This window comes from Podarcis muralis, chromosome 10 (assembly GCF_964188315.1).
Source record: "Podarcis muralis chromosome 10, rPodMur119.hap1.1, whole genome shotgun sequence".
NCBI classification, from domain to species: Eukaryota; Metazoa; Chordata; class Lepidosauria; order Squamata; family Lacertidae; genus Podarcis; species Podarcis muralis.
Window position 1 is genome coordinate 38,430,096 of NC_135664.1, and position 14,331 is coordinate 38,444,426.

A 14,331-nucleotide genomic window follows, 5' to 3' on the forward strand; every position below is an offset into this window, starting at 1 on the left:
TGCCTTCAGATGTCTATGGAAAGCCACATAATTATTTATCTGTTTGATATCTGCTGGACATTCCACAGGGTGGGCACAACTACTGAGAACGTCCTCTGCCTGGTTTCCTGTAAGTTCACTTCTCATAGTAAAGAAACTGCCAGAAGACCTTTGGAGCTGAATCTTAATGTCTGGTGGAGAAGCTTCAGGGCCGAAGTTGTGTAGGGCTTTAAAAGTCAACACCAACACTTTGAATTATGCTTGGAAATGTACTGGGAGCCAGTGTAGATCTTTTCATGAATGGGGTGCAGGGCTTTTGCTGCACTTAACTTCTTTTCGATCTAGCAAAGAAGCCAGTATGTGTGTCCTTTCTTTCATCTTTATAGTGGTCTTCAGCCTTCCCAGCTGCCCAGGATTCAGTCAAAGGCTAGTAGAAAGCAATAAGTGAAAGCAACTCCCAGGGTTCCTTTTCCAGATCAGAAAGCACAGGCAGCTGGGGAGGCTGCAGAGGGCTGGGTAAATGTTTCCAGGAAAGAAAGGCACATCCACTACCCTCAACCACATCACAGTGAGAAAGTAAGCCCTAAACTGGGGTCCACAAGGTATATCTTGCCTGGGCCGGATCGGTCCCACGGAGATCCCTCTGTGGGTCAGATTGCACACACCCCTGTGATTTTCGGCCTCTGTGCATGCACAGATGCAATTTTCAGCACCGTGGAAACAAGTCCCCATGCTGTGCTGCGCTGGTTTAGCGCAGTGCGTGGGCGGGCAGCTCAGTTTGGGGGCGGCTCGGGGGCCTGTCAAACGACCTCCGTGGGCTGCTTTTGGCCCATGGGCCATCAGTTGCTTACACCTGCACTACACCCTGCACCTGCTAAAATTATTAAAACCAAACAAGCTGAGGTACTATCAGAATGAGACAGGGAAATGAGAAATCTCTCTCTCAGTTTCAGAAAACCTCAAAGAAATTGGAGGACAGATTTTTGCACAGTGCTAAAGGAGGCATATCAGAAGGTACACAAATAGTAAAAATTGTGAGACACATGCTCAGATTTTTGCTGCGCTACCAAGGATTCCTCAGTTGGAGGATTGGCAGTCAGCTAGTGCAGCAGCACACATAGGCTAATTCTATGAGCCATGTTATTTTTGTTGTTGCCATTGTAAAATTCATTGAAAAAATTGTTTTGTCCTGTAACCAATTACACTAATGTTTTAGTATCTGTCTGCTCAGAGGTTCTGCAGCTACAATTACTGCCTGTTAAATTATGGATATAATGGGAAATGGCTGTTATCTTCAACTCAGAAACTCAAGGCATTTATGGAGCAATTCACAATCTAAACAGGGCATCAATGAATAAATGAGATATTTCCCCACTAGTTTTAATAAGAATTTAAATAAACCAATGAAATGCATATGCTTGAGGTGCTGGTTTGGGTAGCTGGGTAAGTAATATACTTACAAATAACAATTCCAGCACTTTATGAGGTATAAACATTATGGAGATGAGAGTTGCAGGGAAGCCTGTTGCAAGAGATTTAACAATCTGGGCCAATGCAATAAATCTACAAAGACCAAACCAAAGAAACACACAAACAGACAAAAACAAAAACACTTACTGGAATATAAACTATTGATTATACAGGCTCAGGAACATGTTTTCTTTGCTGTTAAAGGTCCTTCCTTCAACTGAAAGGAATGGGAATTAACAAGAATTATCAGACTGTAACCTAGGCTGTGTACACACAACACTGCAGACTACATTCACTGCACATTGAGATTGTGTGTTTTTTTTCTACGTCGAAAACACACAATCTAAAATAGTTATTAAAAATAGCAAAGAATCCAAACATTAGAAACAAAAAACTTGGTTTACTTAAAATAAAATGCTAATATTACATGTAAGTTAACCCTTCTAACGTTATGAAGTGAAGCATTTCTCGTTCCTTTTATCCTTGGCAAAGGGGATGATCCCCTCAGTTCAAAGGCCCCTTAATTTCAATTCCTGCAGAAAACCCTGAGGGTGAGGACACAGTGTCTTCTCCTCCTGCTCCACTGACTGCAGCAAGCAAAGCTCAGACTGTGCAAAAAAAGCAGAGGAGGCAAAAGAGTGGGGGAGGGGGGAGATCCAGAAAAAAGAAGGAGACCCTGTTGTCATGTCCCAGTTAGGAAGGAAATGTAAAGGTGTGTTGGAATCAGGGATTCTTTAGCTGTGATTCCTGCATTGCAGGAGATTGAACTAGATGACCCTTGCAGTACCTTGCAGCTCTACAATTCTATGATTCTACGATAGCCCTTTTTTAACTATCAAGTGTTTCAGAATGTTGTGTTGCATTACATAAATAATGTGTTTTGCTTTTACTAAATGAGACTATACACACATACGAGAGGTGTTGTGCTAAAATAGTTCTCTCCATTGTTTCTGAAACTCACTATTTATTTATATATTTAAGACTATTTATACCCCTTCTTTCTCCTCATACAGTTTCGACAATAAAATTCAATGGCTTATTTAATTAGCTGTCCCCCTCCTCCAAGCTAATTACTTGCAGCAGTTCCCAGTCTTGTTCCCAGTTGTAGCTGGTAAGATCCACCAACATGGATTTACAGTGTGGCTTGGACAAGGGATTTGCCTAAGCTTTTAAGGAGGGCTAGCTCTAGGAAATAATATTGACTCCCGTTTCCTTTACCGTTTCCAGCATATTCCCTCTGTTCTTGGACTAGAAGCTGACCTGAACCATTAAATCCATTAATTGACTTAATTCTCCCCTGGACTTTAGGCAAACGATGGAGCAGAGATAGACAGAGAGCTACTTAAAATCCCCACGTTTATCGACACTTCCTATTTATACTGCTAAATGTTTAAAACAACACTGGCTCGGCTTCTGCGTTAGCTTTCCCCCTTTTCAATTCCTTTTGGCAACAGTTTCTACAGGCAGAACTTTTCAAGGGTGGCAATTGGGCCTCCGCTCAAATAAATAGAGATCACGGAAACAAAAAAATAAAAGTGAAATAAAAATCTACAGCTACAAAGTAGTTCGGATCCGTTCAATGCAGATGGTGCACAGCGGGGTTTAAATCCCCAGGGAGTGAACACACATCCCGCTGAAATATAGAGCTGTTTTCTATCACTTGTTACCACTCGACTGTCTGTCCCAGGAAAGTGAATCCCATATATCTTCCTGGCCATCGGTTGCACTCTGCTTGCTCCTTTTCCCTCTGATGTAGCGGGATTCTCTTATAGGACATACAGAGATGAATGAGCTCTTACAACACGTCGAAGTGAAAGAAAACATTTCTTTCTGCGCCAGAGCAGATGAGATTCATCATTAAGAGAATGGATTTGACCTTGTCAAGTGGACCAAAGTAATTTATAAACAACGCCTCTGGAGGAGGCTACTTTCAGCCACATCCTGAGCTAACAGGGTTTGAGCTGGGCCCATGGCTAGCTGAACAATAACTGTAACAGCAAAATAAGTTGCCTGTGGAAATATGTGCTGCTGCTGCTGCTCAGTGGTGCCTTTGATTGCATTCCCAAAGAGACTCTCAGGGTGAAAATCCATAAGGAGCTTTGAAAGTAGGCCTTTCATTTCATAGAATCATAGAATATCAGAGTTGGAAGGGACCCCAAGGGTCATCCAGCCCCCTGCAATTCAGGAATCTCAGCTAAAGCATCCATGACAGATGGCCACCCAACTTCTGCTTAAAAACCTCCAAGAAAGGAGAGTCCACCACTTCTTGTGGGAGCCTGTTCCACTTCTGAACAGCTCTTACTGCCAGAAAGGCCTTCCTGATGTTTAGTTGGAATCTGCTTTCTTGCAACTTGAAGCCATGGGTTCGAGTCCTACCCACCAGACTAGGAGAATAGAAGTATGCTTCCTCCCCCATGTGATAGCCCTTAAGATATTTGAAGATGGCTATCATATCTCCTCTCAGTCTCCTCTTTTCCAGGCTAAACACACCTAGCTCCTTCAAGCGCTCCTCTTAAGGCTTAGTTTCTAGACTCTTGATCATCTTGATTGCACATGTTCCAGCTTGTCAACATCCTTCTTAAACTGTGGTGCTTGGACACAGTATTCCAAGTGTGAACTGACCAAGGCAGAATAGAGTGGTACTATTACTTCCCTTGATCTGGACACTATACTTCTGATGCAGTCTAGAATAGCATTAGCTTTTTTCGCTGCTGCATCACACTGTTGACCACCAAGTGGTCCACCAAGACCACTAGATCCTTTTCACATGTACTGCTAGCAAGTCAGGTGTCCCCCATCCTAGATTTATGCATCTGGTTCTTCCTGCCTAAATGCAGAACCTTACATTTGTCCCTATTGAAGTTCATTTTGTTAGCTTGCGCCCAGTTCTCCAATCTGTTAAGGTCATTTTAAATTCTGATTCTGTCTTCTGCAGCATTAGCTACCCCTCCCAATTTGGTGTAATGTGCTAATTTGATGAGCAACCCCTCAATTCCTTCATCCAAGTCATTTATACAGACCCTAAACAATAATGGACCCAGGACCATAGCTGTCAACTTTTCCCTTTCCTTGCAAGGAATCCTATTCAGGATAAAGGAATTTCCCTTTAAAAAAGGGAAACATTGACAGCTATGCCCAGGACAAAACCCTGAGGCACCCCACTTGTCACTTTTTTCAGGATTATGAGGAACCATTAATGAGTAATCTTTGGGTTCAGTCAGTCAACCAGCTACAAATCCACCTAACAGTTACCTTGTTCAACCCACATTTTACGAGCTTCCTCACAAGAATATCATGAGGGACTTTGTCAAAAGCCTTATTGAAATCAAGATCTACTATGTCCACAACATTCCCCTGATCCACCAAGTCTGTAATACCATCAAAAAAAGAGAAAGAAATCAGATTGGTTTGGCATGACTTATTTTGAAAAACCCATGCTGGGTCTTAGTAATCACAGCATCCTTTTCTAAATGCTCACAGACCGACTGTTGAATTATCTGTGCTAGGACCTTCCTTGGTATCGAGGTCAACCAATAGAGGTTGGTAGTTACCTGGGTCTCCCCCCCCAGCTTTTGAAGATGGGGACAACATTTGCTCACCTGCAGTCTGTAGGGACCTCACCTGTTCTCCAAGAATTCTCAAAGATAATAGACAAAGGGTCTGAAATTACATCTGCAAGCTCCTTTAGTACCCTTGGATGCAACTTATCAGGCGCTGGAGATTTGAATTCATTTAAAGTAGCTAGGTGTTCCCTTACTACCTCCTTTCCTGTCTTAGGCTGCAGCTGCCTCCTTACATCATTTATTCTGTTATCACCAGATTAGGCATCACTTTCCTTTTGGGTGAAGACAGAGGCAAAGTAGTTCCACCTTTTCTCTGTCACCCAATAGCATTTCTCTGTGTTCCCCATGCAGAGGACCTACCAATTGCTTGTTCTTCCTCTTACTTTGGACACATCTCAGTACTAGAGAATCCACAGGCAGTGGAGGGCAAATAGGGCATGAACATCACTTTGCCCTGAGACAGCCCCCATTTGCCCACTTTCTTACATATAACCATTCCAAAGAGAGGCACTGCCTGTCACCTTCCTCCACCTTAGTCCTCAAATTGTCTTGTAGGAAGGAGGTTAGAATTATAATTGACTGGTTCTGCCTATCACTGGCTCTAGCTCCACCTATGATTGGGCAGGGAATGAGTCATGGGTCTCCTCTCTGTAAACTGGTAGTTACCTTCAAAGCCTTTAAAGTCCTAAATGGTTTGGGACCTGAGGAATTTGATGGGCTGTCTACATCCCAACGAACCTCCTTGGGCCTACCATTTTGTCTCACAGGGCCACCATTAAATAGTCTAGTAAATGGCTTTTTCAGGGGTGACCAATAGCAGCCCATATGGTGGGGTGGAGCCACAGAGCTGTCCTCCTGCCCCTTGCATTGCTGTAGCATTTCTGGAAGGGGCGGGGTGGCGGCAGTGACAAAGCTAAGTGGGCTCACCAACCAGGGTGCTGGATCGAGTCCACTGGCTTACTTGCACAACTCCATTTTGCTGCCACTCCATTCCACTCCACCCCACCCCTGTCCAGGTAAGCTGAAGGAGGCCTCACCATATGGACCCACCTTCCTAAATAGGTATGGATGAGTCCTACACTGATGACTTTTAAATGGACCCTGAAGACTTTTGTTGTTGATTTTCTAAAGTGCTTTTACTTGATATTTTAAGTTCTGCCTTTAACAGCTGCTGTTTCAAATGCTTTATGCCCTGTTGCTTGTTTTTGTATTCATACTGCTTCTCTGCTGACATTGTCCATCTGCTGCTATTATAACATTTTTTATGGGTGTTTTAGTGCAGGGGTAGTCAACATGGTGTCATCCAGATGTTGCTAGCCTTCATCTTCCATCAGCTCCAGCCAGCATGGCCGAGGGTCAGGGCTGAGGGGAATTGTAACAACATTTGGAAGTGTACCCCATTGACCACCCCTGCTTCAACATATTATAGAATGCATTTTATGACTTGTTATTCTGTAAAATGTGAATCTTTTGTTTTTAATATGTTGTGAGCCTCCATGGGAGGATGAATCCCTGAATGGTAGCTTAGGAATAGTACTGAAATTAAACGAAGAAACAAAATAAATAAACAATCCTTACTCTGGGGCCCTAGATGAAAATCCTATATATAGACCCTAAACTACAATGAAACTATTAGCAGGGGAAATATGGTAATTTTGACTACTTTGTGATTAACAAGGAGATCATTGCTACATAGATAAAGGGATGTGACCTGCAGTTATCCCATGGGAATTTTTCAGATGCACAGCTTGTTATCTTAGAAGGACTCATCAAAGAGGGTATGAGAGAAGAGGTGACCTCTATTCTCTGCCACTGGTATGTTATGAGTAACTTTTTTATATTTTTTTTAATATGGTAGGCCATCTGTAAAGTGCGTAGGAGAGATAGGATCTAAACTCTGCACTGTGACCAGAAGATGACACTATTTACTCCCCATATCATCAGTTGGGACTGGAGCACTACCAAAAGAAAGTTTCCCAAGCAGATACACAGGACCACACGGAAACTGTTCATAGCTCTTTAGCAGATTTATGTTTCAATTCATTAATGGGTCAGATTGTCAAGCGCAGTCAAGCTAAAGGAAAAAGAACAGCAAAAGATCTCCGGTGACTCTTCTCTGCTCTTATGAATCATGCACTCTCAAGCTATGATAGGCAATTTAACCCTCCTAAACCAGTGGGGTTGTTGTGGACCCCAGCTGCTGTTGAAATATTTGTAGAACTCATTTTTTTTTTTAGCCAAACTTGATCCATTTATTATTCTATGTATTCCTCAGTTGTCCTGTAGCGCTCCCTTTGTGTGTGTGTGTGGGGGGGGGGGGGAGGAGGTTTGTAAGTTATATGCAAGTTTATCAGGGTCCCAATTTACCCCAAATGGATGGGAAAGTGAAACTATCGGAAACATAAGCCAACTGGACTCCAGTCCCCAGCAACTGACCCAGAAAACAATTTAGTAAGTTCCAATTGTTTTTGGTGGTTATACCACTTCAAAAATGCTGGAATAGATTTTTGTTCCATTCTTGCATTACCCCTGCTAAACCACATTACAAAGACTCCAGAAGTAAATTTTACCCTGGGGCTTAACTCCGCTTCAAATTGGCTTTATGGGAGTTAACATACTCTGAGTAGTGGATGGCATGGTGGGGCTGCACCTCTCACCTGACCTCCCCCTGGGGGAGTTGCTGCTCTACACAAGGACGAAGAGCGGGAGGGACAAGGTGGTGGCAAAGTCAGCATGGTGCGAATGCACTGCTATGGGAGCTGGATTGGCTCTGCTGGCATGTTTGCACCACACCACACCAACCCTGCCCTGCCCCCGTTTCATTTTTTCTATGCTAATAATAATAAGTCTGGAAGTTGTTTCTGTGTATCTTTTAGGAATTGCTTGTCTCTTGTGCAAGTGGGTCCTGTGTAATGTGTTTTGATTATGCTCTTAAATATGTTGCAAGTTGCTTGGAGACCTTGTGTCCGTGTGCCTGTGCGACGCTTCAAATCTTACAGGTGAGCCGTTCTCTTGAAAGATGCTCATCTCTACCCTTATGTAATTAATCCAGTGGGGCCTGGGTGAGTATTGTGATAAGGATGGGGATTTGCCTCTAGATGTGTATCTGCATCTGCAGCAGCTGTGCAAACAGAAGAAAGACTGCTTCCTTGGGCAGATCTCCCTTACTGGACTGGAGCAACTGTGAATAAAGTAAGCAACTGCAATGATTGTTGTATTCTTTCTGCTTTATAAGGTAGGAGGACCCATGTGTATTGGTGTTCCTTCATAAGCACACATAGCTAACTCAGGGATATTAATTTTAAAGGGCCTATTCTGAGTAGGTGTTAGACATATACAATGCAGAGTGCCTGACCCCTGGAGAAATGTAAACTTGAAGTTGCTTGCATGGTAGGAAGCCTGAATACAACTGAGGCTGTGCAGCATGTACTACCAGACTGCCAGTATATCAAAAACTTTGCAGGATTAAACAACTATTACTAAAAGCAACATGATGGGTGTTGACAGGGGAAGGAGCAGGGGAATGCACATTAACCACAGAGGACACACCCTATGTGTGTGCAGATGACAATGATTCAACAGCTGCTCATGCTGTCTGCTTAGGGTGCAGGTATGGACACTTGCAAAGTGATGTTTGCATAGAAGCTTTTAGAAAGATACTAACCACAGCACGGGATGCGGGTGGTGCTGTGGGTAAAAGCCTCAGCGCCTAGGGCTTGCTGATTGAAAGGTCGGTGGTTCGAATCCCCGCAGCAGGGTGCGCTCCCGTTGTTCGGTCCCAGCGCCTGCCAACCTAGCAGTTCGAAAGCACCCCCGGGTGCAAGTAGATAAATAGGGACCGCTTACTAGCGGGAAGGTAAATGGCGTTTCCGTGTGCGGCTCTGGCTCGCCAGAGCAGCAATGTCACGCTGGCCACGTGACCCGGAAGTGTCTCCGGACAGCGCTGGCCCCCGGCCTCTTGAGTGAGATGGGCGCACAACCCTAGAGTCTGTCAAGACTGGCCCGTATGGGCAGGGGTACCTTTACCTTTTTAACCACAGCACTTCAAATGCTGAAGTGTAGCTACAACCTTACAACTGTGAGAGAGAAAAGGGTGGGGGAATAAGGATGAATGAAGATGGTGTAATATTGTTCAAGCTCTATACATTACAAACTGAATCTATGCTACAAAGACCTTGGGTGCTTCCCCATTTTTTTTTTTAAACATAAGCCACACAGCATCAAGATACCAGCCTGTATCCCCCACCTCAGTAAATCTTGTAAGTTAAAAACAAAATTGCCAATTACTGGTTTGTGATCTCTCAAGGACCTGTTTGCACTTTTAAGCTTCTATCGAGAGGTGCACATGGTTTCTGTGGAAGTTTTTATTGTTCCCCGTTGAGCACTGTGCAATTCTAGCGGAGTTCCTTCATAAAATAGGCATGCTGTGGCACAGGGAACCACTAGGATGGCAATGATGAATTGATTTTTCCAGCAGCAACCCTGCAAATGGTACTTGACAGGTAACAGAAGCAAGGAAGCTCTTTGCATCTGTGAGACTACAATCTACATTTCAACTGGATGCTGTGTTTGGTTCAGGCATTGTTTCAGAATGTGCAAACTGAGCTAATTGGCATTTAAATCTGCAGCTGATGGAATCCACATCCACCCACCCTCTCTAGGTGAGGCCTGCATTCAAAAACCCTATCACAGGTGCAGTTGTATAAGTTTTAGTTTCAGTGAAGAATAAGGACTAACGGATTAAGATAAAGGCTTGATCAAAGTGGTGGATGAGATGGTAAGCTAGACTGTGTGGACTGCACAGCCTATGCTGCTCTCTCCTAACAAGACGAAATGCATTGGGGAAGCAGACACCAGCAGGACTGAAACCCACTGTCCTGACCATCAGCTGATATCGTCCAATGATGCCAGTTGATGAACAGATGACTGTGGTTTTGGAGAAATGGCCTTGAGAGCTAACTTGGACCTTTTAGTAGGCCAATGTAGGTCTGCAGGCTAGAAGTTATCAACCACTGCTGTGGTATAGAGGACCAGTGTAGACTCAGTTCCAAGCACACAAAAATAGGTGGCACAGCTGAATGAAACATGTGTCCAAGAAAATCCCTAGATAAAGACAAATATATATCTATATGTCTCCAACAGCATAAATTTTTTATTTTCTTTTGCGTGTGAGCAAGTTGGGTGGAACAGGGAAGACATTGGAGTAACAGTAAAGCAAGGTTGAGATAGCTCTAAAAAATAAGCAGCGAATGTTGACGCGTGAAATTATTTGGAGTGCAGAGTGTTAGATCTTCGGCACCTCCGACCCCCTGCAATCAAATCCAGGAACCATCGTTTGGAACACATCATTTTGAAAATGTTACAGAGAAGGGTGGGGGGAGATTTCGGCTGGAATCTGGTTATCTCTCTTTCAGTGGACAAGAATCAAAGAGGGAATGGCACACATATAAATGTAGCTTTCTGCATACAAGTCATTTAGCATGTGGGGGAGGAGGCTTCCTTCCTTTCCCTCCTTTCTTCTCCCCCCTCTCCAGAGCAGTTTGCAGATGTTTTAATGGGCTCTTTATTCTTTTGTTCATCCTGAGCTCAATGACCCTCACTCCCAATGGATTGATTTTTCCCCCCTGGTCAAATTTTGCTTTCTTCTGAGCCTTTGATCCTGAGCTCTAACTCCTGTAACAACTAACGCCACATTGCCGTGATAATCTTTGGATACGCTGCCTGCCTCCTTCCTCAGGATGATCAAGCACTCTGCCTTCCCGGTTCCTCATCTCCTCCTGGCTGGTGCTGCTGCAGAAGGCAGAGGAGAAAGATTTCTCACCTTATCAAATCTCTGACATGCGATTGGAAAGGGTGCAATATGGCTCACGAAAGCAATGAACTCTGAGAATGGAAGCATGTGTGCAAATGGTTACCTCCTGGACGTAGATTCTGGGTTGTGTCTCATATGAAGCTCTTAGACACTTCACAATGTGCTGCAGTCATTAACACAAGGACTTCGAAAGGCCTGACACACAGAGAGACTTATTGTTAGGCTTGGATATTAAAGAAAAAGAAAGAGGTTAGCTCCTTTCTCGAGTTGATTTTCCCCATCTCTACTTTATAGACATGTTTTCCATTAGCGAAACCAGAGGTTAGGATTTACCTTGTGGGAGTGGAGAAAACCTCACACATATTTGAAAACTGGGTTTGGCAGCTGCCCCCTTTTATAAAGTTTATAGAACACAGTAATCCGTACTCAAAATTTGTATGCTTCCAGCCAGTACAGCTAGAGGCTGACAATGGCAAAACCAAACCAAGCACAAATGCATTCAAACCAGGCTAAAAATGGTAGATATTTAAACAAAACCAATTCCAATTACAGTAAGCAAGATGACATCGCAATGGCTATAAAGTGGTGGAAAACCCACCTTAAAATAAGTTAAACTGCTTTTACTAATTTTCTCCAGAAAAAAACTGGTTACGTGGTAATTCCTAAGCCAGGTGTGGGGATCCTTTGGTCCACCAGGTGCACTGAACTACAACTCCCAGCACCCCTGGCCATTGCCTATGCTAGTTGAAGCTGACTGGGGTTGTAGCTCAACAATATCTGGAGGGCCAAGGCTTCCCAGTCGTGCCTTCAGCAGATATTAGAAATGGATTTGGACTGTGAATGGCATGGAGATGATTTGGCATGATGGTTGTGGAGAAGGCAAGGGATGTGGAATCATGTTTTATGTATGATAAAACACTCTTTAAAATAAATTTGATTTTTTAAAAAATCAAATACAAAATTCCCATTGCATTCTGGTTACCATCAAAATAAAACATAGTTAAAAACAATTAAAACTACAACAGTTAACAATGTATAATACAAAATGCCTAAAATGTTCATCTAATGACAAGTTGTACTGATCCCACTTAAATATGAGCACCATTGTAGGAGCCATATAAGAATGTAAATATAAACAAAGGAAAGAACACATAAAAAGCTCCCTTTTTACTTCAAGATTCCCAAGGAAACAATTTCAAAACCATTGATCCAGCCCACAACAGGAATGTATTCATGCTAAAGAAAGGACTTTTGATTATTTGAGAAACTGCCTTATAAATACCACTCTTAAAACATTGGTGTAAGGAATCTACCAGACCTTGTTGGTATGACATGTTGGAACCACAGAGCCACGAGTCCTCTGGTTTGTGCGCAGGTTTCTGGTTTCATCAGGACATGCAAAAATTGGCACTTCATCTCCTGTGACATAATCCAAATCAGCAGGAAAGCCAGTTCACACATTTCTCGAGGGTTTTTGTAGAAATATATCATTCCTCGTCAGCCTCAATTTGTGTGCCAGCGTCCGCACAGTTATGGCTGGGAAGGCGAAAGATCGGTCCACTATCATGTTGCATTTTTAATCCTCATCATGTTCCAGCTGAGCATGATGGATGAACTGTGAGCAAGAAGTGGCATGAGCTCCTCTTTGAAAACTGCAGCTGCCCTGACATCAGAGCCCGATAAGTTAAACCAAAGGAAAAGCATATAAAAACAGGAGAGATTATGAAGGAAGCCCAATCCCTGCACACCGGAGAAATTTATATTTAGCAGAGGAAATAAATGAAACAATTGAGGGAAGGAAAATATTTTAAAACACAGATTGAATGTCTGAGCAAAGAGCAGCCTCTTCTGGATTTTAATGTATTTTTACTCTTTTGTTGGAAGCCACCTAGAGTGGCTGGGGAAGTCTAATGTCCTAAACTTGATGTTCATGAAAAATACGTATCAGGGATTTGGGTGCCAATAGATGTCAACTCATAGAGAGACTCATTGCTTTGTTGAAATGCATATGATAGGTCTGCATATGATCTCAGGTTCACTTTCAGTATCCTTGTTGTAGCTGTTGTTGCAACCCAATCACATGGGCAAGGTATAAGTAATCATCACCATCATCATCGACAACAACAACAACAACAGTAAAGGCACATTTGTCTTATGGAACACAAGCCCAAGTAGCCAACACCAACTGTCTAACAAGTCAACCTGATTCCATTGTCCCAATGCAGAATAAAATAGGTGAAATCAAAACCTAAAACCTCACATGACAATGTTTTATTTCCAAAAGGAGCCAGTTTTCATGCATCCAGTCACTTCAAATGGCACAATATTAATATCTGCAATAGCCCCTTGTATGGTCATTGCAAGCCATTTGTTTACAAACAATTATTTGCTTTGAAGCTCCACATTTCATTTGCACCATCACTGCCCCCGGAGTTGGCTATGTGAGCTGCCTGATGCCCATTCTTCAAAAGTAAAAGCCCAAATTTCATGGGTAAAATAATTCATCTAGCCAGATGTCCAGGAATTTTTCCCTGGAGTGCATTTTAAAGGCAATCTCCAGTTTATAATAAACAGAATCATTGCACTGCATGTAAGATTTATTTCATTGCAGATCATGTGATTGTTGTATTTGTAAATAAAATATGGGTCCCAGGCAAAGCTTTATTTTATTCCTCCAGAAGGGAGGCAGGATCTGTTTCACTGCCGCAATTATAAATGATGGGGGGAGTGAATGTTTGCATTTCGGTTTCTTCAGCCAATGTAAGCTAGACAACAAGGCAGCCGTTGATCTCTAAGGATTATCACAAAACAAGTTTGCTTTGCTTTGGATGGCCATTTATCATTCCAGACAAAAACCCGATTGTGTTTTGAAAATACTTGAAATTTGGGGATTGGATGAGAGAGTTGGGATGATGAAATTCTCGTGCATAAGAAAGTAGCCATTTCCTGCCAGTTCACAGGGATCATGTTGAAGAGAAGTATTGCTTGGTGCGTTCAACAGTTTTGCTCTGTATAGCCATTCCCATTTTACCTTCTCTGACTTCTTGCTGGATTATAGAGATTGTCCATTTAGGGTTTTCTCTGCTATCTTTCTGTCTCCCTGCTTTCAGAGATCCACCTTATGCACCTTCTATGTCAGTCAGCCTCTCTGTTTTCAAATTAGGAGACCCTGAGAGCCATTTTTCTTTCCAGCAACCTGCTGACCCCCTCCCAAAGGTCAAATACCAGCAATGTATAGTTTTGAGGGATCCCCTTCTCAGATCTCTGTGTTCCTGCTGCTTACATGTGATTAAAGCATGAACAGGGTGATAGACTCACCAACTTTAATAGGATCATTCTGGATTGAATCGCAGATCTGATGACTGTGCTCCAGTTCAAATTTATTAGTGATAATTTCTGGATAATTCTCTTCAATTGATATAATATGATTTGATTCCGATTTAATTCTTCTACTGACTCTGCTGTGTTCAGATATAAGGAGATCAGAGTGCATTGCAGACGTTTGGT